Source organism: Silurus aristotelis, assembly GCF_946808225.1.
Source record: "Silurus aristotelis genome assembly, chromosome: 15".
NCBI lineage: Eukaryota > Metazoa > Chordata > Actinopteri > Siluriformes > Siluridae > Silurus > Silurus aristotelis.
This window is the reverse complement of record NC_139588.1, coordinates 2,445,188-2,470,562: the sequence shown is the minus strand read 5'-3', so window position 1 is coordinate 2,470,562 and position 25,375 is coordinate 2,445,188. Positions and strand designations below refer to the sequence as shown.

The 25,375-nt window shown below is 38.2% G+C and overlaps 1 protein-coding gene across 1 annotated transcript in view; it reads right to left on the bottom strand.

Moving 5' to 3' along the window:
* LOC310738041 (uncharacterized protein) overlaps nt 1-25,375 on the bottom strand; it is a 924,051-nt gene that overhangs the window by 506,906 nt on the left and 391,770 nt on the right. The window lies entirely within an intron of this gene.

The following is a 25,375-nucleotide window of genomic DNA, read 5'->3' as shown; positions in this document are numbered from 1 at the left end:
GCGTCTCCCGTTAGGGGTCGCCACAGCGGATCCTCTGCACGTTTTTGATTTGGCGCACGTTTTACGCTGGATGCCCTTCCTAACGCAACCCTTCCCAATTTATCCGGGCTTGGGACCGGCACTGAAAGTGGCTGGGGTTGGTTCCCTGACCGGGGATCGAACCTAGGTCGCAGCGGTATGAGCGCTGCATCTGAACCACTAGACCACCAGGGGTATACCAGATATCAGAGTAAATTATTAATAACAGTTATACCAGAGGCCAGAGTAAATTAATAATAGCAGTTATACCAGAGGTCAGAGTAAATTAATAGCAGTTATACCAGAGGTCAGAGTAAATTAATAATAGCAGTTATACCAGAGGTCAGAGTAAATTAATAGCAGTTATACCAGAGATCAGAGTAAATTAATAACAGTTATACCAGAGGTCAGAGGAAAGTAATACACTGTAAAAATGATTAAGAGTTTTAGTCAGGTGAACAAGTAAAATCATGTCCTGTCAACTTGCAGTTCTTCACTACACAACTGGATGAGTTCTAACAACCTCGACTTGATGGGAAATGGAAAACTTTAAATAACAAGTTCATATAACAATAAAACATAAGTTCTATCAATTTTCTCTGTAATGTGCATGTGCCAGAAACTCTACGTCATTAAACCGTACTATTTTAACGAAGTTGAGACAGGGGCACCATCCGCCATTTTCTGCACTTGAAGTTGCTGATCATGCCAGAAAAGATGAAGGAGCTCGCGATTACAGATGAACTTTATTCACTGCAAATAATGTAGAGTAAGCATATTTTCATTAATGTTAATTAAGACTTGTTTCGTTAGCGCTCACCGTAGTCAATCACATGTTGCGAACTTCATTAATACTGAATACAGTTCACTGAAGTGAGACCTGTTGTGTTGAGCATGTTCTAGTTTAAGCTTTATGAGCTTAATCCTCGTCTCTGTAAAAAGGTAATGGAGACTAGTTTAATTTATAAGACTATAAGAAAAAAATCTGTTTGCCCATCAGAACACTATGATTACACATTTGTTTATTTAAATGTCTTTAATTGTATTTTCATGGGACGATAGAAACAACTTCATTACTTGAGGATGTAAAAGAACTGGTGAACCGTTTTTTTTAATCGGTTCATTAAAACGAACTGTCCGAAAGAACCGGTTCGCGGAAAATGACTGATTGTGTAACAGTGATGACTCTGGACGTGATGATTCGTGCTTGATTGATCAAAATGCTTGATTGACTTATGTTTCTTAAACGCTCAGTCAATTATTTGTAAAAAAATGTATTTAAAAATTAACGACTAATCGTTTAAGAAACAGACATACACCTGAGCACGTGCAAACGGTGTCTTCTGTATAGCTAACTTGCGTGTTGATCTTGCATTAATTTAACATCACAACTTTTTGTAGTTTAATAATCACATCATTAAACTTTTGTCATTTGTGTTATCTATGAAGCCCTGAAGAATCATGAACTGTAGAAACATTTTCAGCTAATAAAAGCTTTATTTACAGCGTCGCTTAATTTCATAATGCCAGCAATATCATCACTATAATATTGAATGTATCACCCAGTCATAGAAGTTTATACTTTTATCCTCATTGTATTTGGTAAGTAAGATGTTCAGTGAATATTTCTGTGTTTAACGTGTATGTGTACTTTGATGGAGTTTATTGTTTTTTTTATTTGCAGGATCAGTACAGTGCAAGTAGAGTGGAAGCACAACTCCATATCAATGAGGTGGTGTTGCAAGATTTGTAGATTTTCCTCATCCAACCAGCGTGCCCTAATCACACATTACAAGCTGAGACACTGCCATCAGGCAAGTCACTGTCCACTCCCATGCATCTATAAAGATTGTGTATGCACATTTAGTAAACATTGTAAACATACATTCTCTTTGTATGATGAAAACATAAAAAGTTCAGTCTTTGTTTAGAATAAAGTTTGTATTCGCTACTAGATTAATATCAAACCTCATTGGTTCTTTTGATCAAATGTTGTGACACAAGAACAACTGAGGTTTGATGTATTATGTCATGGTAACATAAAAACTGATATGATCGGTTTATTACACAAAGTTATCTTTAAAAAAATGTTAAAAAATGGTAACATGAGTGATCCACTACTTTAACAGAATTCTTTGCTTTTTAGAGCTGAACAGCCTAGCCACTATTCGTTTTCATTTTATTGAATGAATGTTTGGAGTGGCATGTTGATGAGTAAATGATAATATCTTTGGTAACCTATCCAGCAGGATTAGACACCCCTGAATTAAGTGGCATGAGCGTGTTACATCCACTATGAAATCTTATTTTGGTTAAAAAAAAAATTTACAAGCAAATGTTGTTGCACACATCATTGTCAATTTATTTACAATAAAAGTATACAAGTGTAAATGTGCAAATTTGAAAAAAGTTTAAATTTTTTCAAAAGCATCAAAGAATGAGGGAGGGGGAGAAATGATAAAGAAAAACAAAGGATTGAAAGAATAAAGCTGGTACTTTAACTATTATATTTTACAGACAACAAAGCAAAAGATGAGGACAGCAGCATTGCTGCATCTGCCATGGTACATGCGAGGGACTCCTTCAAAATTCATGAAGATATGCGACGTAAGCTAATACATGGAAGGCAAAACCAGGGAAAATGAAACATTAGATCTCTCAATTTGCAGGGGACTGGGACTATATTTGTGTAATTGCTTTTAAGTAATAATACCTTGTTTTGTTTACATTCTATAAAGCCCAGTGACCGTGAAGAGGATGTGATCCAGGGTGTGGTGATTGGAATTCTTGTGGTGGTGGAAAATGTAATGGAACCTCTCCCAGCATTCTACAATGACGTTGCCCTGGTGATTGAGGAAGAAGTGGTAATGCGTCACCTGACTGACATTCCTGATGCTTTTCTGAACCTGATGGGCCTGGTGTATGCATTACATCTTCACTACACAAAGGAACTAAAATTCCCTTTTGAAGTGATACAGCAGCTGTTTATTGGAGTTGGATCAGACTCTTTGAATACCAAGTTGCTGCGATAAGACAGAAAACACACAAATCCTTTTTTCCATTTTGCTACTGTTTAATGGTTGTACTGTTTTAAAGTGTAAGAGCATTGTTGTTTTTAGATCTCATTGTTTTAAGTGGGAAATTGGGATTCTTGAAATCTGTTCAAACTGACTTTTCTTGTTCGCTTGTACTGCTTCCTCTTTCCTTGTTTTTTACTATGATTGGGAATTGAAGACAGTTTTTGAACAGTTGAATGTAAAGTTTAACACGGCTTATTGTGAATTATTCATGTACGCTTGTTCTTGCAATGAATATATCTGATGACAAGGAGAGTTATTTGTACTATTTTGGCTGGAGGATGTGGGTTTGTGCATACAGAAGTTTGTGGCTGTTTGTGTGAGCTGTGTATATGTGAAGGTTTTTCTTGTCGAGTGTTTTTATAGCTTTGTAAGAGATTTCTTCATGTCTGTGTTTTTGGATGCAGTGTATCTGTTTAAAAAATAAATGCTGAGAGTTTGAATTTTGCAGTTGTGTTGATTTCATAAAAAAATCTGGTTAGATTTCCAGAACTACTTGTCCAACCAAAGTCCAGTAAATGTTTGAATATGTGACATGATTGAAGATGCACTGATGCTTAGAGTGATTTTGCCTTTACTTTTCTCCAAAACTCCACAGTAAAATGAATTCAAATTTTAAATAAGAATATAATAAACAGGGAGACTCTAAATAAAAATGATTTAAAAGATTGAGCAAACCTAAAAAAGATTTTTAAATGCTTGAATATGGTGAATAAAATGCACTGATTTTTCTGTTTCTAAACAGAAACGCCGTTCTGAAGCGTCTTTACATGTATCTTGACCGCTCCCAGCACCCGTACCGTACGTGTACGATTAGACGCGCAACACAAAGTGCGGCTGCTTAACCGTGTATTTTCAAGATGTGGCCTTAACCTCAGTGTGGAAAAGCGACTGATCTGAAGCTGCTGCTTTTCAACTGATACACAATGTGGGGTCAAAAGTATTTGGACATCGGTCTTTTCGAGTCAGATGTGGTTCATTCACTATTTATGCTGAGAACCTGCATGAAGGTGGTACTAAATTTATTAAATGTACCATTGACATGTTACACCTCAACTTGCTCTGACCTTAAATCAGGCTCTAAACTGTAGCAGTTCCTCCTCCACCCACACGGGGAAGACTCCTCCGTGGAAGTTACGCTAAGTTACAGGAAGTCACGCTGGGTTTCTGTAGGTTCTGTAGGTGGACGATTTTATTGCATCTCATGTAAAAATTGCAGTAGCAGTTCTACAGAATTCACGTCTCAATGAGAGAAAAAGCTCAACTTTAGTAACTCATCCTGCTGTTTTAATCAAAAGATTTCAATAAAAAGAGAATCTCAGCATCTCCAACTAGAAATACAATGTGGATTCTGTTCAGGTTCATACAGCAGGTGATAGAACTCATCATCAGTTTGCATGTTAATGAGCAGGATGAAGCATTTATTCATTAGTTGTTTATCCAGTTATCATCTGTTAACCTGTTATTTCAACAAAACCAGATTTTCTCCTGCAAACCAAGTTCAAGAAAATGCTACAAGGAATTGACTCCCATGTCGTGTTTGCTGGACTTTAGAATGTAATACTTTATTGCACTGAGGTGCTTCAGTACCTAAAGGTCTACATTTAAACATATTTATGATTTTATAATAATAATCTTTATTTTTATTATATGCAGATTTACACATATATGAAATCTCACACTGCCCTCTAGTGGCCCTGTCACGACTTTCTTTTTACTTAATTCTGTACAAATATTATTAATGGTGTTTTGTTGTCTAGTTAAATGTGATGTTGATCTTTTACAAAGCAACATATTTTTCTTAATAATATTAAACTGTCTTAAACTTAAACTGTTTACTGTTTTACATGTATAATTTTTAAGCTGCATTTTTGTGATATAAATAAATGAAACTGAAGTTAAATGAAGCTGATTAAAATGAATGTAATAAATAATGTAGAAATAACGAGTACAGATTTAATTACAGTTAAACAATTTATTTTGTCTAAAAGATTTGTATAAAATCCAGTCTTTATGGCGAGAACCTGCATGAAGTTAGTATTAAATGTATTAAAAGTATCATCTACATGCAAGAACTCAATCAAACATGTTAGAATCCAATGTAAACTTGATCAAACCTCAAATCAGACTCTGAACTGTACGAATGCTATTTGTTCTGTTATTGAACTAGAAACAGTGAATGTTGAGATGTTTGGGAACTGATTATTGCCTGTATATATGCAGGTCAGGGGTTTTTCATGCTGGAACACCGTTCATTACAATGAGATGATGATGTAAGATGACGAGCGAAACCACGGAGACGAAGCTGACTGAGGTGAACCCCTCAAACTAACCCAGGAACAGAGAAGGAACTTTCTGACCAGCTGCTGGTTTTGTACAAACAGAACAAAAGTTTATTTTTCTTGAGTGAGACTGCAGAAAGAAATATTTTTAAGGAGACAGAATGTTTTATGTTACAGATTTTTCTAGAACTGTGGAATCGAGTCATTTACCAGTGAATCTTTCGATTCAGACTCAATTAAAAGAACACTGTTGCTAACATTATTATCAGATTTATTATTATTGTTATTACTAACATTATTAGATATTACGTTCATTATAATGAAGTTTTATAGGAAAAATTATAACTAAATGAACAATTTCCTATGTTATAAGTTATAATTATCTCATTCATGCAACTGAGCAGTTGAGGGCCCATGATAGCAGCTCCAACAGACATTTAGTTGAATCTTCTGAGGAGAAGTGGGTTTCACACACCAGCCATCAACCAGAAAAGAGGTTTAAGCAGTCTCCAAACTCAGCACCTGTTTCAGCTCTACCAGTAAGAGTGAGAGACAGAAAATCCCAGTCTTCACTGGTTGTATCCCCCAACACACCTGAAGAGAGGTGGAATCAGGATTTCACACCCCAGCCAGTCTGTAGCCCATCTGTCATGGCACTTGTTGATGAGAAGATGTTGGGAACGGGCTACAAACTGTTCGTTGACGACTTCTACACAAGTCCAGCACTGTTTAGAGATCTCCTAAAAAAGAACATCTGAGCATGTGGGAAATTTCAGTCCACAAACCCTCAAACCATCACCAACAAGCTTCTGAAAAAAGCTCCTCGAGGCCTCATCACTGGCTGAGAGAAGAGGATGTGCTGTTTGTAGAATGGAAGGTTAAAAGGAAGGTCCAGATGTGCTCCATCATTCACAGAGGCACTGAAGGAAGCATTGTGCTACTTTTATTTTCATGACTTTCTTCTTCTAGTGTTTTTCTAATGTTCAAATACCAGTCTCATGCTTATTGTGTGAATGTTATTATTCCCAGTACATTTGGTTATCAGGCTGCTTTTCCTCAAACAGACGGAGGGAGAAAAGGACTACACACAGTCTCAGAATAATGTTTATAGGAATCTCCTTTTTATTGTATTTTCTTCAAAGTTGAAATATAAACTCATTACACATGTGACTTTTAACCCGTCACTATTCTGGATTGTTTCAGGACCGAATTCATGTATTTATATATTTTGAAAATAAAATGTTTTATGACGTACACATTTTTTTCTAAGGAACTTCAGCATCTTTGGATGATGTAAAGCCCAAAGTGTGTTCTTTTAAAAGAGATGTAAATTGTGTATGTAGCACACTGTTGTCAGGAACTTTTACCATTGAAAGTCAGGAAGGTCATTTTCAGCTGTAAAGCCCAAAAGTGGGGCTGAAACCGAACAGGGTTCAAGAAACCGGGTTTATTTTCATATAAGTATTTAATTCAGTAAACTTTAGTTGATTTAAAGGAGAATTCAGTGCTGTTTAGTTCAGTAAAGTCTTCATTTAATCCAAAACTATTCCATTCATTAAGTTCAATTATCCTCAAATTAATATTTTTACATTCAATAAAAACAAATCATCCAGTTTTATTGATGTTTATTTAGTGAATAATGCATTTAATAAACGGTTGGTTTCACTCAGAATGACGTTTTATTTTTTAATAAGTAAAAATGTTTTTTATAAAACTCATCTGAAGCATAAAGTTTTACAATAAATACAATAAACAGCATTTTGCCTAAAATACTCACATACAGGTTTTATAATAATCACAATTAAAATGTTTTCCAACTTCTGCCTCCTTTCAGTTGAGGGGAAAAAGAAGCTAAAAATGCACCAGTCGTTTAAAACAAAACCAATATAGAAACATTTCTTCCAGCTCATAAATCCTATAAAACATGCAGCATTAAACATGAACTTTCAGCAGATGAACATCTCATAATACTGTCTGGAAGTGAGAAATGTACAGGTTGTTTTTACTCCATACACATGAACTTACTTTGATCAATTAATCAATAAAGTCAATAAAAGAATCCCAAACTGCTGTGTGTCTTGTCCTCGCTATTAATGACGTCATTAGAGCTCCACTACTTCTAATGACCTGCTGTGACAGTGAGCTCTAATACACATCACACTGCCACCTACTGGTCATTTATGATTCTGCAACATTCAGCACATGCGCAGGAAAGCACAGATGTGACGTCGCAAAAGAAGGGCGGGGCTTCACTATGTGACGTCACAGTAGGACAAGTCTGTATAAGTCAGAACAGTCAGTATTTCTCATTTCTCTGATCAGTTACTGTGAGTAACGAGACATAAAGTTAAGAATGGAAGTGGAAGAGATTTTTCAAAGCATAAGAGAAAAGAAATCTAAACAGGCTGCTGAAAAGAAGGAGGCACTGAAACACATAGAGAAAGTAGCAGCAGAGTTGGATTTATTTCTTAATCTGATAAAGGAGAAGAGAACACCAGAGACAGAAGAGAAAGACATTCTGGTACAGATGGTACAAGAGCTGGAGGCTACTTTGGCCTCTGAGCAAAAGGACCGGAAACAGGAGATAAATGAGAGAAACGCCACATACCTCCAGAACATCACTAAGCTTCTGTCTTCACTGAAACTCCATGAGGAACAAGAGAAAATTGTAGAAAGTGAGAGAGAAAGCTGGGCAAGAGAACAAAAACAACTGCAGGAACGTGTTGCTCAGCTGGAGGCCACTTTGGAATCTAAACAAAATAAATTTGAGAAAGAAAAAGAGAAGGCCAAACTAGACATGGAGGAGATGATCACCTCACAGCTCCAAACCACTAGGGATCTCCAGAATTTCCTGATTTACTGTGAAGAAGAGAAGAAGATTGCAAAGCATGAGAGAAATAATTTAATGAGAGACCGAAAGCGACTGGAGGAACATGTTGCTCAGCTGAAGGAAACTTTAAAATTTGAGCAATATAAATTCAGGCAAGAAAAAAAGAAGACCAAACTAGACATTGAGGAGATGATCACCTCACAGCTCCAAACCACCAGGGATCTCCAGGATTCCCTGATTTACTGTGAAGAAGAGAAGAAGACTGCAAAGGATGAGAGAGATCATTTGATGAGAGACAGAGATCGACTGGAGGAACGTGTTGCTCTGCTGGAGGAAACTTTGGAATCTGAGAGAAATAAATGGAAGGAAAAACTAAAGGCCAAACGACAGATCAATCACCTAATACACAACTTCCTTAATAATTCATTAAGAACAGGAAATAGCAGCAGTGGAGAGCAAAATATCTGCAAAGCTCTGGGCAGGTTTAGATTCAGCATGTGAGCACATGTTATACATATAATAAAGTACAAAAATAGATCTATCTTTATTGTAATAGTTAATACAAATTACATGTTTAAATATAGTGTGTGTTTTGTTTCTGTTATTAAAGTGTTGAACATCATTTAAATTCAACTAAGAATTAAAATCCACATGATCAAATGTTGGGAAAATGTGACAAAAGTAAATGATATTAAAATAAAGGTTCTGTTTAACTACAGTCCAATCCATCCTCAAAGCTCCTGTTCTTACTCCGGAATTTCATGGAACCACCCAAGGTGTTGATGAGAAACCGTCCCAAGCTGCACAGAGTGGCCTCCAAGAAGAGAACACTATCCAGAGGCAGACCTGGATGAAGTGGGAAGATCCACAGAGGGGAGAGGAGCAGGAACAGTGGTCACTGGAACCTCAGGAGAGAGAGAGAGAGAGAGAGAGAGAGAGAGAGAGAGAGAGAGAGAGAGAGAGAGAGAGAGAGAGAGAGAGAGAGAGAGAGGGAGAGAGAGAGAGAGAGAGAGAGAGAGGGTGACAGGAAGAGAAGGATATGGATTATTAAGTGTCTTTATTTTGTTGTATGAAAGTTTTTGTCACTGTGCAGTTTGGACTCCGGCAAGACTCGCTTATAACTGGCAGCATAACTAAAAGGGAGAAGCAGAAGGTAACACAGACATGAGGGATCTCTGGGATAAGAGACGACCCACCACACCACCGTCAACAAACCCGAGTGAACGTGTGAATGTGAGGGGACGACAGCATACAAATATCCCAGTTCACCAAACACTCTATATCCATGTTCCCTCCAGATCTGAGCCTTTACCTGAGAAAAAATCTACTAATCAAAGGCTTGACTAAATAAATGTGTTTTCAACCTCGACTTGAACACTGAGACTGTGTCTGAGTCCTGAACACTGATTGGACGGTTGTTCCATAACTGTGGGGCTTTATAAGAAAAAGATCTGCCCCCTGCTGTAATCTTCATTATTGGAGGAACCAACAGATAACCTGCACCTTTTGATCTAAGTAGGCGTGGAGGATCATACCGTTAAGTGCTTTATACGTCAGTAGTAGTATTTTATAATCAATGCGAGATGTAATTGGGAGCAGTGTAGATGATAAAAACAGGGGTGATGTGGTCATATTTCCTAGATCTAGTGAGGACTCTTGCTGCTGGATTCTGAACTAACTGAAGCTTATTTCTGCACTTACTCACACACCCAGACAGTAAAGCGTTACAGTAGTCTAATCTAGAAGTAACAAAAGCATCAACTACCGTAATTTCTGGACTATAAAGCGCACCCATGTATAAGCCACACCCACTGAATTTTTTAAAAAGATATATTTTTAACATATAAGCCGCACCTGTCTATAAGCCTACACTGAAACTAAACAACTTAACACAGGCTTTAACGAAAGACAGTGCCTGTAACACGGCTTGTAACAAAACAGGAGCCTACCAGTAAAGTCAATGGTCCTCCTGTGAACTGGAACCAGTGAAGTCATCTCCTTCAGGGTCGGAGTTGAACAGCCTCAGAATTGCTTCATCTGATGTTCCCTCAGAATCGTTTTCATTGTCGCTCTGGTCATTTTCATCTGAAGGCAAATTCCCCGCTGAGCTCGTGCTGCCCTCTTCAACACACAGTAGTGCAGACTTTAGAAACCCGTTGATTATAGTGGATTTTTTGACCGTGCTCCACGCTGTCAGGATCCACTTGCAGACTCGGCCATAAGTTGCTCTTCTCATTCGGCCCGTTTTAGTGAAGGATTTCTCCCCCCTCGTCATCCAAACCTCCCACTGAATACTTTGTTATGCCCCCGGGAATCACAGCTGGAATGGAGTTTGTCCTCTTGATGGCTTCTTTCACAGAATCTGTTACGTGAGCCCTCATGCTGTCCAGAACGAGCGATGCCTTGTTCGTGTGAAAAAATCCTCCTCTTGCCGTATCACTGCGTCAGCCGTTCTTTCATTAGTCTTTCCGTTATCCATCCTTTCTTGTTTACTTTGACAGCAATTTCTTCCAGGAGTTTTTCTTTTAGCATCGTAATCCATTTAAAGAGGACCATCGGTGAAAGTTTTTCTCCCGACGCCGTACAGCTCAGTACGCAGGTAAAGTGTGTTTTTTCGTGGCCAGTTGATTTTAGCACGATGAATGATTCACCTTTTCTGTTCACAGTCTGAGTTAAGCGGCAGATCAAATGTCAGCGGAACCTCATCCATATGAATGATGCCGTGCGGGACGATGGAATGCTCCGCTATCTTTGCACGAGTGAATTTGCGGAAGTTTGAAACTTTTTCCTCGTAGTCGGGAGGGAGCTGCTGACACAGAGTCGTCCGTGACCTTATGGACAGGTCTTTACGTCTCATTAATAAACTCCACGATGGTCCACCTCCAAAATCCTCAAGCTTCATTGCGGTGGCGATAATTTTCACTTTCAGTCGGATCTGCACAGTTAAAACACCTCGGCCGTCCGCTCTCTGTGCGTCCGAAAAATACAGTACTAAATATAGGTATTGTTGTGTGTGTGTGTGTGTGTGTGTGTGTGTGTGTGTAGATCTGGACATCACTCACAGATGCTGAAGAAGCTTTGACTGAATATTAAACTTGTGCTGGTTTCTCCTCCACAGCTGGAACTTGAGCTGCAGCTGGTTTCTCCTCCACAGCTGGAACTTGAGCTGGATGTGGGTGGACTCTGGATGTGGTGGTTCCTCTCAGTCTCGCAGTTCTTACGAGATTAAAGTGTTGATGGAGCTGTAACACAACAGAGACACTGCTCTTACACACTGCTGTTAGTCTTTATGCCGACACCAGCAAAATTACCCCCTGATGCTGACTGAAATCCCCTCATATGACCAAACCCACACTTTATATTAATAGATTACACTTTATGGTCATTAAAAAAAGTTTGCCGTCCATAACTTTTTGTCTCCGTCTTGTAACCGACAACCTTCAGGAGAGACGTCGTGTCCACACACAATTCATATGTAACAGATCTAATACAGGACTTTAGTAAATAAACGTTTGGACCCCCCTGGTCTGAAGGGTCTACTATATTCTACTACTACTTACACACTCAGCAGCTACCTGATGTTCAATAGTAGAAAAATGTTTAATAGAGCGACTGTACGACTGCTGGAACAGTGAGTTTCCAAACTTTATGGGTTTTTATTCTGCAATAACTAATGGAATGGATAATAATGGATAATGAAATTGGTTGTTAGTGAATGCTGTTATTCATCATGTGAAAATGGTGCAGTTTAATGAAGTGTTATTGTGTAAACTGTTTGTTTGTAACTTCGGGAGTCGCACTGGACATCGTGATGATTTAATTAAAACGCTGAGAACAAACACTAAATCTAAAAGCAGCAAATAACAGCATTTATACACCAACGCATATTTTTCCTTTCTTTTTCATTAAGTCTGTTATTTTGCTGTGTTTCTCTATTTCATTCTCTCATCTGTTTTCAAACGTGATTTACTGCCACTTTACTACCTTCAAATGCTTGTTTTCAATGTTTGTATTTTTAATTTATGCAAAGATAATTTCATTATTCTACAGAATATATTTATATTTATTTATAACTCACTAAATGTAGAATATTTAACCTGCGGATGAAACCTATTGAAGCTAAGATTAGTTAGCCGGCTAGTTAGCCTAGCTCATGGATCTCAAAGTGTGAGACTCGGTGTTGCAAAGAGAATAAACCACATAAAGACTAGAAAGTCACTGTTACAGGGGTCTTACAGTCGCTCCATCCCGGCAGAGGGTCTTCATCCTCCACCTGGAACACGGAGTTTCTCCCGGAGCTCATTACTGATGATTCAGAGTAGTGATGAGTCGGTTATGAACGATTCCTTGATTCTGAACGAGTCTTCAATGTGACTCAGAAGAACGATTCGTCTCTAAAAGTGATTCTTTATTTTCTAATTTCATTTTCATTAATGAGATTCAAAGAACCGAGTCACTAAAATGATCCGATCTTCCCATCACTTTTACAGCAAAGGCGTGTTGATACTAGAAGCTCCGCCTCTCTGGTTGCGTCCGCATCCCTGATTGGTGCAGCAAAATCTCTTTTTCTGGTGACCGACATCAAGACTGCTTGTGGATCATTTTCCGAAATATTTAATAAAAACACACTTTATATACAAAAAACAAGTAAGTTTCTATTACTGATTTTACTTTATTTATGCTGATTATTTCCCTGTAATATAACATTCCCAATGTATTATCTATACTGTAGAATTGTCTGTCATGTGATTTGATCACATTTGATCCATGTAAATCTCTGTAAACAAAATCAACATGTGATAAACTGCACAGGAAAATCTAGTGTTCTATCTCAATCTTTTCCTTTCTTTTCCACAGAAATGCTTTAAATGCTTTATGTATTAAAAACCAGCTTCTGCCTTCAGTGTGTAAGAGAGTAAAAGCACATTATTACTGCATGATACAATTCTGTCAAATCAATTTGATCTCAGCATAAATCACCAATGTAAACATTCTAATGAACCTACATGTGTCAGGTAGGTACATGTGTGATAACAGTCAGGAGTTTGAGTCTGGAAAAACTGTGTGCTTGTGTGTCAGTTGTCAAATCTCCTCTCCCAGGAAATCAAACCCAGACCATCCTGAGAGCAAAGAGATCTGCATCAGAACATGCCACCACCCAGTGCTGCTAAAAAGCCTCGACTTGATGCTGCAGCTCACAAACACACAAAACAATCCCTCATCACTAGTGCATTAAAAACACTGCAGGATTCCTGTGATGATGTTTTATCTCCAAACTGGATTGATGCACTACTTAAAGGGAAATGTGAACTTCCTTCTCTGACAGATCAAGAAAAATCTCTCATTTCCAAGTTTAGTGTAAACGAGGTCAGTGATTATCTTCTGTTTTATTTAGTGTGCATTCAATTCACACGCATGCATTTTATTTAGTGTACATGCAATTCTTTATCTGTGGATTTGAGTTTTCTCTTTTTCAATAGTCAATCCATAATTCACTGTTCCTGATGTTCTGAAATTGAACAGTAGATTTGATTTGTCATGTAAAAACTTTACTCCAGGTTTTGGTTTATGCAAATTCTAGTAGTTTTTCTAAACCTAATCTACAGTCAAGTCTTAACTCCCTAATATTTATTTTTCATGCATGACTTGAATACATGTTTGATTTTGTTGGATGTTGGTTGATCTTTTTCTTCCGTCTCATTTAGTCGTTAGCAGAGACGTTTCTGAAAGCGGTTTTGGAGAAGATCAAGGTGGAGAAAGAGTCTATGGGACATGAACTCCTGCAGTCTCTCTGTAGGGTTTATGTGGGATTGTGTTAAAAAAGAGGAGACTCTCATAAAGCACATGCTCTCGCCTACAGATTTCTTAAAGAAGGTGAGATTATATTGACATGTCATTATATATTTACTAAAAATGATCTGGACAGTGATATAAAGAAGGCAATTGTGTTCTGTTTTTGGTTTTGTATTTCTTCCTATACAGTGTATTTTAAATCTGTGGTATCGTTTTGTTTCCTTTGCAGACTCTTCTGAAGCCCCAAAACTGATAATGAATCAGAACAGTCATTAAACATAAAAAATAATCAGATCAGTGCAATAAAGATGCAAGCAAATAAATCTGTTTTATAATATACTAATAAAGGAAGTGATATAGAACCATGTGACACTGTGCTCACTACTGAATAAACAAACTAACGTTGTGCCTCAAATAACACACTCATGTAGTATTCTAGATCATTATTTACCCCTGCTACTGTCTGATACATAAACCCTTCAGTAACGCTGTGTGCTATTTTGCATGTGTATTTAAAATCTTGGGGTCATTTGGAGGTCATTTTCTAGGACTCCTCCTTACATAAGAGTAATAAATGGAGGTTATAAAAAGAGCAGAATGCACAGTTAGAGCTCTGCCTCAGTATTTCAATCATCTGCACTTGTGATTGCTTGTGACCTTACAGTTATGATCATATTATTATAAACATTGTTTCATTGATCTGGGTTTTAAATAAATGATGTATTTTTTGCTAGGAGCCTCCTGGAGACCCCTACAGAGCCATCACCAGCACACTGAAGGCTCATCTGAAAGACAAAAGTCTGACATTCCAGAAGAGCAGTTGGTATGGTGATGATCTCCGTCCTGCTGCCTGGGACTACGTCTTCAGCCTGGACCTTCTCTGTGCACAACTGGGCTGGATTTGGAGGGTCTCCCATGTTATACGGTACTGAATGTGAAACTGCTTCAACTTGTTTCATTCTCATCTTTCTAGATTTTTAAACATTAGATAAATTGCAAACCGGCAAATGTGAGACTCATATGAGACAGTGTGTGGGTGTGTCCCAGTGTGTGTGTCCCAAATACTGCAAACTTTCTATTCTTGTTGCATAAACTTACAATTGATGGTATTCCATTACTGCCACAAAAACACTTAATATGTCCAATTTTTTATTCATCAGAAAAAGTGTGTGGCTCATCTTGAATACTTTGCTGAAACAAACACAAACAGAGGAAACAAAGTTCAGAAACGTCTCTGTAGCAGCAATTTTCAGGCTACTTGGTAAGTTTCCTGTGAATCCTGTTTTAAAGCATTATCTCACATTATTTCTGGATTCTTCTGTTTTTCACTCATGTTCTTTATCTCAATCAGGGCGATTTGGCCAAAATGGTCTTAAGGAGAACGTGGCAGCATCAGTGGACGATCTGGTGAAAAGCATAACTGAGTTCAGGGGACAAAAAGGTATCACTAAAGGATCAATTAAACAAGTCCTTTATCAATCTTTATCTTTATTCTCTGATTTTTAGTTCTCTATCAACAGGAAAGTGCTTCAGCAAGTCCTAATTTTATGATGGATTTTGTGTGCAGATTTGCCGTGGGAGGTGCAGCTCGCAGTGGTTTATGCCACTCATGATCTGGCACCCAGCAGCCCCAAAGTCCCTCTGAACGCTTTAGAATCGTGGAAGAAAGACCTCACAAAGCCGTTCCTCCAGCCGTCCCCAAGTGCCTGAAGCAGATCAGCTTTCTCTGTTCTCACCTAAAGTCAAGAAAAATTATTACATTAAATAATGTTTAATAGATTTTATTATTTTTGTACATAAATAAATAAAATACATAATAGATCTGCACAGTGTTATTGATTGTCTCTTTACAGTTTCGGGTCGTGCGTTTCACACCCAATCATCTGCCTTCAGTCCCAATCATCCTCTTAAGAACATCAATATGATGCCACAGCTGTAGACACCATCATTATTATACAGCATATAATACATGCAGTATAACAGAGCACATACAGATTCTTGTGCATTTTCCCTGCATTACAGTTTTCCTGCTGTTTTGAAATGAAGTCAAATTGTGTGTTTTTGTACAGATTCTACAAAGAAAATGCAAACGTATAAATGGCTCAAGAAAAAGCTTAACTGTTGTGATCTGTTTGGGTTGACCTTTATATAATGTCCTTTATACTGAAAAAACCTTCAAAATGAGCGTGTTAATAACACGTTAACCCAAATTCATTTTAACAGCACTAATATTATTAATGCACAATTAATGCAGCACGCATTTCTTCATTTTTATTAAAAATTAAAAACCTTTAACGCAACACATTTATTCACAACGTCCTTTACTCAGTTATATTTTTATCATGCCCCAACAAACACTTAAATCTTGGAGAGGTTTTCCATACGAACTACGATTCCCGTGGGGTCTTTTCTGATCAGGGAAGAATCACACAGCACACAGAATGATGCATATGTTCTTATTCAGTTTAATGCAGATAACAGACAAGTATATCTACACACACTGGAAAAAAACTGACCTAAAACTGTTCCTGATTGGGTAAGAAGACATAGTAACCAGAGATATGTGAACCCACACAAAGACATTCCATGTACCTTACATACTCACATCGTAAACATCCTATAGACACTGAACAGACAACATAAGAATGTGTTTAGAGAACCAGTGTGAGGCTCATCTTAATACTAACAGATATGAAAAAATGTAAAAAAAAAAATATTTCAGCACTAAACATTTGTTTAATTGATGCGTTAAGTCTCAAATCAAGGACCAGAATCTGCCAATTAAAACCATCCGTGAGGAAACAGCAAAAGTTCTGATTGGTCATGATACTTTACGTACAGGGGAAGCTTGTATTGTGAGTAACATGATTTATAAATACTTTACAGGAGGAGCAAAAACTTTTATTTATTTAACGCATTACGAGCAATAACTTGCATTGTGAACATCGAGCATCGCGCTAACAACATGCAAACGGCTCGCGCTCAACTACTCAGCTTTCCTTTTCCCAAAAGTCTTGGGGATCATCAAGATGTTTTCTGGCAAAAAGTGAGACGAGCCTTTACGGTCATTTTGCTTAGCAGTTTTCGTCTTGGAAATTTTTTTTTTGCCAGGTCTCTTTCTCATGGTGGAGTCATGAACACTGATCTTAACGGAGGCATGTAAGGCCTGCAGTTCTTTGGATGTTGTTGTGGGGTCTTTTGTGACCTCTTGGATGAGTCGTCTCTGTGCTCTTGGGGTAATTTTGGTCAGCTGGCCACTCTTGGGAAGGTTCTCCACTGTTCCATAAGCTTTAGAAATGACTTTATAACCTTTTCCAGACTGATAAATCTCAATTACTCTCATTTGTTTCTGAATTTATTTGGATCTTGGCATGATGTCTCGCTTTTGAGGAGCTTTTGGTCGACTTCACTTTGTCAGGCAGGTCCTATTTAAGAGATTTCTTGATTGCTAACAGGTGTGGCAGTAATCAGGCCTGGGTGTGGTGAGAGAAATTAAAGTATTTCACACAGGGCCATGTTGTTTTGGGTTTTGTTTTCCCTCAATAATAAAAAAAATAAAAAGTAAAAATATTTAAAAACTGCATGTTGTGTTTATTTGTGTATCTTTACTAATATTTAAATTAGTTTGATGATAAATAAGAAATTATGAAGGGGCAAACACTTTTTCACACCATATATATATATATATATATATATATATATATATATATATATATATATATATATATATATATATATATATATATATATATATGATAAGAGGATGAGGAGAAACTAATTATGAAGCTACCAACAGGCCAACAGCAACACTGAAGGAACTACAGGAATTTCTGGCAGGTGCTGCTCACACCTTACATGTGACTACTGTATACTGTATTCTGTACAAGTCTGGGCTGTGGGGTAGGGGGCAAGAAGGAAGCCATTCTTTAACAAAGAACAATATACAAGCCTGTCTGTCTTCTTCTTCCTCTTCTTATTCTTTCAGCTGCTTCTATTAGTGGTCACCACAGTGGATCATCTTTCAAACCAACCACCTGCATGTCTTCTCTCACCACATCCATTAACCTTCTCCTTAGCCTTTCTTTTTTCCTCCTTAGCCTTCTCCAATATACCCCCCCCCCCCACACACACACACACACACACCATATCTCAAAAACCCAAAGGTGATTGAGAGAGATCTCAAAGTGACCTACCTAGTAGCTCAACTCGTAGCCTAATCAAAAAAAGCCCCACACTGTGGCAGAGACATTAATGCCCCCTGCCTGCAAAGCCGCTGTCAACAAGATGCTCGACCCTGACGCAGTTAAAGAAATAGCTAAAGTTCCTCTCAGATTACACAATTACCAGACATATTGATGACACTGAAAACAGAGAGACACTGAGAGCTGCTGAGCGAAAGCTTTGTGTTGAGTACATGTGTATTATCTAGCAAATCTAAGTTCCTTACCATCTCTCTCTCTCTCTCTCTCTCTCTCTCTCTCTCTCTCTCTCTCTCTCTCTCTCTCTCTCTCAGGATACCCAGAAGGACAAATGAAATGGGAGATGCTCCCAGAATAAACAGAATTGATGTTGATGCCATCAGGCACAATAATATTATTGGACGTTTGATTCTTTCGTGTGAAATGCTGCTTTTGTCTAAGTTACAGATGTTATATGTTTGTTTCACATGAAAATACAGTGAGCTGATATGTGAATAATGATGTGGCTGCATTCTGAACACTTGGTGCTTCTTGTTCCTGCTGTTAAAATGTGTGACGTATTTCTTGTTGTTTTTTAGAGTCTTTATATGAGGTGTATGTTTCAACCACCTCCAAACCTTCACCATCGCCTAAAGATGAAATTACACAAAATAATTTCTCACATTTTTTAATCAGATTTTAAAACAATAACAACAACAAACATACAAAAATAAATAAATAAACCCTGTGTCTCTGTTTGTATTACTCCCCATTCTACTGGACCCACTGCATGGAGTTTACTGGGTGGCACCTGGAACTTCAGATCCCGGAAGATGCACAGGCTAAAACTCAGACACACAGACACGCACACACACACGTGCACGCACGCGCGCGCACACACGCACACACGCACACACACACACACACACAGACACACACACACACAGAAACCCTCACCACCACCTATAGATCAAACCACATAAAGAAAATAATCTCCTTATGTTTAATCAGATTTAAAATTAATAACAAAAATACAAATAAACCCTGTGCCTCTTTCACTAATATATACATCATTTTAAAATATTATTTGTACCTTTTGTGTGTTTGCATCTATTATATTTTATTATTTGACATTTTTGTAGATTTTCCGGTAATTTAAATTAAATGTTTTATTGTTCATATAACAGTGACTTGTGAATTTTTCTGTTAACCCGCATCATCTTCTGTGTTGCCTGTCCAGAGTAAAAACAACCCTATGTATTCACAATTCAAGTTTCAGTGACACGTCAAATAACGTCACAGTTAAAGTATGTTAGAACCAATGATATTTGCATGGGAGGATCATGGGAATATCTTTTGGGTTATTGAAAACAAAGATGACTATTGTCAGAGCTATTGGTTGGTCAAAATTAACACCATAAAGCAGGGGTCACCAACATGGTGCTAATTATGTTTATAATTATTGTGAGAAATCATTAAGATGATCAGTGTCTTTACATAGATCAGGGGTGTTAAACTCAGGCCCGCGGGACAAATCCGGCCCGACGTACAATTATATCCGGCCCGTGAGATGATTTTATAAAGATCTATTATTATTGTTATTAATGACACGGTGATATGAAGCACTGATAAACACAAACTACAGATCCCATAATGCAGCGCTTCAGCTGCCTTACCGAACACTAGACCACCTGGGAACATTCCAGCGTCAATCAAGTCGAGCTTCTGTTGATGTATTTAACTCTACAGTTATTGTGAAACAGCGCCTCACAGTGGCGAAGAGAAAAGTTAACTCTGAAAACAGAGCCTTTCAAAACCGATGGGATTCTGAGTAGATGTTTACTGACACTGGCGGTAAACACGTGTGTCTTATATGTGGAGCGAATGTGGCTGTAATTGAAGAATTGAATCTAAGACGCACTACGAGACAAAACATCAGGAGAAGCTGAAAAACCTGAATGCAGAGCAGAAGATACAGAAAGTAGAAGAGTTAAAGAAGAATCTGACATTTCAGCAGATGTTTTTCACCAGAGCAAATCACAAAGTGAAGCTGGTGTGAAAACAGAGGAGAAATCAGAGTCATATCAGCCAGTTATTTACTGAGGGAGAGTTTCTGAAGAGCTGCATGATGAAGCTGTGAGACGTCTGGTGTTTGACTGGAGATATTTTTATGGAGAGCAAAATATTTGATGTTATTTAAAGTTTAAGATTATTTTTTTATAAAATGGCATAAGAGCAAAGAAATCTGATTGTTTTGATTTGTTGTGATTTTAACGTTTACCTAAAAGCACAATTTTTATTGATTTGTTCAGGGTTTTTTTGCAGCATGTTCATATTTCTAACTTGTATAATTTTGACAGGAGATATTTTTAGGGAGAGCTATTTATTTAACGTTTAAGTTTATTTACTCTGGAATAATATTCCTGTCTGTTTTTATTCATATTTATGTAAAAAAAAAAAACATTGTTTTAGTGTGTTCAATAAATGTTTCTCCTGATCGGCCCACCACCTAAAGTGTGCTTTGAGTTTTGGCTCCATGTGCAATTGAGTTTGACCCTGACATAGATCATTATCATTAATTAATAATAATAACATATAATTAAAGGTAAATTAAGCAAATTTGTTATTTCATAATTGTGTATCAAACTGGTAGCCATTTACATTAGTCGGTGTCAAAAAGGTTGGTGACCCCTGTTCTAGTTGATTGCAAAAATGTAAAGAGACATCCACTAGATTTAGTGCTTAAGAATGTGTTTTTGTTGCCTGAGGGCAACGCTGTGCAGTAGAGGGTTAAAATAAACCATCCAGAAATCATTCAGTACCAGATTCATCTTATTTATTGTGGTGACTCTTTGACTCAGTTTCATTCATTCTCCATCACACAGAACTGTGTCTATCAGCTCACACTTACACAACAGAGATCCCCAAACTCCCACCCACACTGCTCTTATAATATTCTTTCATTTCTCCTCAGGATACTCCACAGCATCCTGTTCTTAGGTCACATCCATCCAGAATTGTACGAACCAGAGAAAATCTTTGAAGATAGCGAGATTTTAAGGCGTGCTATGGAAGCTTTCCCAGGGCCATTCAAATGTTCCTCTCAAAACACCTTTCTCCTACTTCCTGGAACTGGTCAGTGAAACAAAATCAGTTAGAATATTAAAATGACTTTTATTTCCCTCGATATTTCACTGATGTCTTTTCCCTCAGACCACAACATTGTACGGCTCAACCGATGCAGCTGCAGTGGTGCATAAGCAGATATTTCCTGAATTATTGGATAATTGTCACAAATCAGGTGGTCAATATCCTCTGATTCCCACCGTCATGTGCATCTGTGAGAGTGGCAGGTGTGGATACTACGGAGTGTCTCTGTCCTGTGGAAGTCACATCGCCAACAAAATCATGACTGCTGTTTCCTGTCTTCATGTCTGCCATCCCAAAGTGGCCTCTGTTGTGATGTCAGTGTTTCCAGATGACTGTAGAGATGCAGAACGTTTACAACTTCTGAGTGGTGTTAGCTGTAGAGCGTACGAATTGAAGAACCTGAGCGAGTTGAAACCACCACCATGTTTCACCTACAATCAGCTGTTTTGTTTACCCGAACACACACACAAAAAAAAAAATACTCCTGGTAACTGTGCTGAGACTGAAGCCAGAAGTAAACAATTCATTGCTACAAATAATATGGCAACAATTTCCAACAGCCACCAGTTAAAACATTTAGTACAAATAATGACAGATTACTTTGATGGATTGATGACAGGATGAATGGAAAAAAGATCTAAGGAAAACAGAAGTCTCTACAGCATCAAACAAGTTTATGATGATGATACTATAAAAGTATTCAGTGTACATTCACAGTGATCAGTGTTCTAGTTTTTTGGTTATTTGTTTATTGTTAGTTGTTTGTTATTTATTTGGTTATTTGTAAATACTTTTCTCTTCGCTTTCTCTATAATATCAATATGGATAACAAGGATTTTTTGCTCAACAAGACATGCACAACATGAAATAAAAATTTGATCACAGTGTTCTAGTCTTGTACTTATTTGTTTGGTATTGTTATTTGTTATTTCTTCTTCTTCTTCCTTCGGCTGCTCCCATTAGGGGTCGCCACAGTGGATCATCTGTCTCCATACCCCCCTGTCCTCTACATCTGCCTCTTTCATACCAACTACCTGCATGTCTTCCTTCACCACATCCATAAACCAACTCCTTGATCTTCCTCTTTTCCTCCTTTCTGGTGGCTCCATCCTCAGCATTCTCCTACTGATATACCCCATGTCCCTCCTCTGAACATGTCCAAACCATCTCGATCTCACCTCCCTCCCCTTGTCTCCAAAACTTCCTACATGCGCTGTCCCTCTAATAAACTCATTTCTAATCCTGTCCATCGTCGTCACTCCCAACGAACATCCCAACATCTTTACCTGTGTGCACCTTCCTCCACTCTTATATATCACTCTATGATCCTCCTTCTTCTTAAAATACGTGTTCACCACTGAAATCCATCCTTTTAGCAAAATCCACCACCATCTGCCCTTCCACATTCCTCTCCTTAAAGCCATGTTTTGTTCTGGATGTCCTTCATAACACAATCCTCCACATTTATCCGGACTTGAGACCGACACTAAGAGTGACCTGACTTGTGCAGTGCTAATGACTGTGTTCTTCATTAAACACTGTAAACCCTTTATTTCAGCTGATTTCTAACAGTAACAGCTTTAAACAGCAGCACGTTCACACACACACACACACACACACACACACACACACACACACACACACACACACACACTACACTTCCACTCTGTAAGTCTATAATGTATTTAAATACTAAAGTTATAATATTTCTGTGTGATTTATCAGAAGTATTTAGTGTTTGATTTTTAGACATTTAGGAATCTGACTGACTCAAAATATCAAGAGAATAAAAAGATATTATTAATTATAAATAAGTGTTATTTATAATTTAATAATGCATAATTCTCCTTATTGTTCCTAATATTATGCTAAATGATGGTATTTACTAGATGATATTGTGTGTTTGTGAAGATCGATGATCTCCGATCATGTAAAGGTTTTATATAAGAGATTGAAAATCAGGAAACTCTTGAAGCTGGAATTAAACTTAGAAACACTGAAGTCCATCTCACCATGTCCTCAAAGCTTTGACCTCGATAGTGCTCTTTGCTTCCTGGAAACTGGAGGCCATGTTCAAACAGTTCCTTAAGGTTGTTATTGGTGAGATGGAGCCTGTTACCTTCATTAGCAAACACTTTTCCATCCTTACACACCATCAGCACCAGTTCATCATCGAGGGAGTCACAGGAGAACACCTTAAAAACACCAATCACCTGCACGTACATGTGATCTGGGAGGTAGAACTCCTGCCACTCCTCTAATATCTCAGGTTCATTTCTGTATGATGTTTCTGCCAAGGATCCGATGAGTGTGGGTGTGGATGAGTGTGATGGTCAGTGATGTGAGTGTGATGGTCAGTGATGTGAGTGTGATGGTCAGTTTGATGGTCAGTGATATGAGTGTGTAATGGTCAGTGATGAGTGTAATGGTCAGTGATGTGAGTGTGATGGTCAGTGATGTGAGTGTGATGGTCAATGGTGAGTGTGATGGTCAGTGATGTGAGCATGATGGTCAGTGATGTGAGTGTAATGGTCAGTGAAGTGAATGGTGAAGTTAGAGAAGAGAGTTAATAGGAAATGTAAACAGAAAGTGAAACGTAGTCAGCAGGATTCGAACCTGTGCAGGGAGACCCCAATGGATTTCAAGGCCATCGCCTTAACCACTCAGCCACGACCACAACACAATTAGCTGTCACCCCCTACTTTAACTGGAACCCCTATTAACACAATAGAACAATATCTGTATAATTAACACGAAATGTGAACAGAAAACTAATTGTAGTTGGCAGGATTCATACCAATTCACCTTAACCACTCGGCCATGACTATTACACAAGCTTCTATCATCCCCTACTTAAACTGGAAGCACTATTAACACAACAACCTGTAAACTTACTGGATCGGGGTAATTCATAGGAAAAGTAAACAGAAAGTGAATCTTGGTCGGCAGGATTGGAACCTACAGGGGGAAATCCCAATAGATTTATAGTCCATTGACTTAACCACTCGGTCACGACTACTGCACAGTTAGCTGTCACCCCTACTTCAACTGGAACCCCTATTAACACAAGAAAACACAAGAAAACCACATCTTTATAATTAACACGAAATATGAACAGAAAACAAATCGTAGTCGGCAGGATTCTAACCTGCGCGGGGAGACCCCAATGGATTTCTAGTCTATCGCCTTAACCGCTCGGCCACGACTACTACACAATACTTTATCATCCCCTACCTAAACTGGAAGCCGTATTAACACAAGAAAGACCCTCAATGGATTTCTAGTCTATCGCCTTAACCACTCGGCCACGACTACTACACAAGTCTCTATCATCCCTTACTTAAACTGGAAGCCCTATTAACACAACTAACTGGATTGGGGTAATTCATAGGAAATGTAAACAGAAAGTGAAACTTGGTCGGCAGGATTCAAACAAGCGCACGTGGACCCCAATGGATTTCTAGTCCATCGCCTTAACCACTCGGCCACGACTACTACACAATTCTCTATCATCCCCTACTTAAACTGGAAGCCCTATTAACACAACAACCTGCAAAATAACTTTATCTGGGTAATTAATAGGAAATGTAAACAGGAAGTGAATCGTAGTCGGCAGGATTCGAACCTGCGCAGGGGGACCCCAATGGATTTCAAGGCTATCGCCTTAACCACTGGGCCACGACTACTGCACAGTTAGGTGTCAACGCTAATTAAACTTGAACCACTATTAACACAAGAAATCGCAAATGAACCATATCTGTATAATTAACACGAAATGTGAACAGAAAACTAATCGTAGTCGGCAGGATTCTAACCTGCGCAGGGAGATCCCAATGGATTTCTAGTCTATCGCCTTAACCACTCGGCCACGACTACTACACAAGTCTCTATCATCCCTTACTTAAACTGGAAGCCCTATTAACACAACAACCTGTAAACTAACTGGATCGGGGTAATACATAGGAAATGTAAACAGAAAGTGAATCTTGGTCAGCAGGATTGCGAACCTGCGCAGATGGACCCCAATGGATTTCACGTCCATCGCCT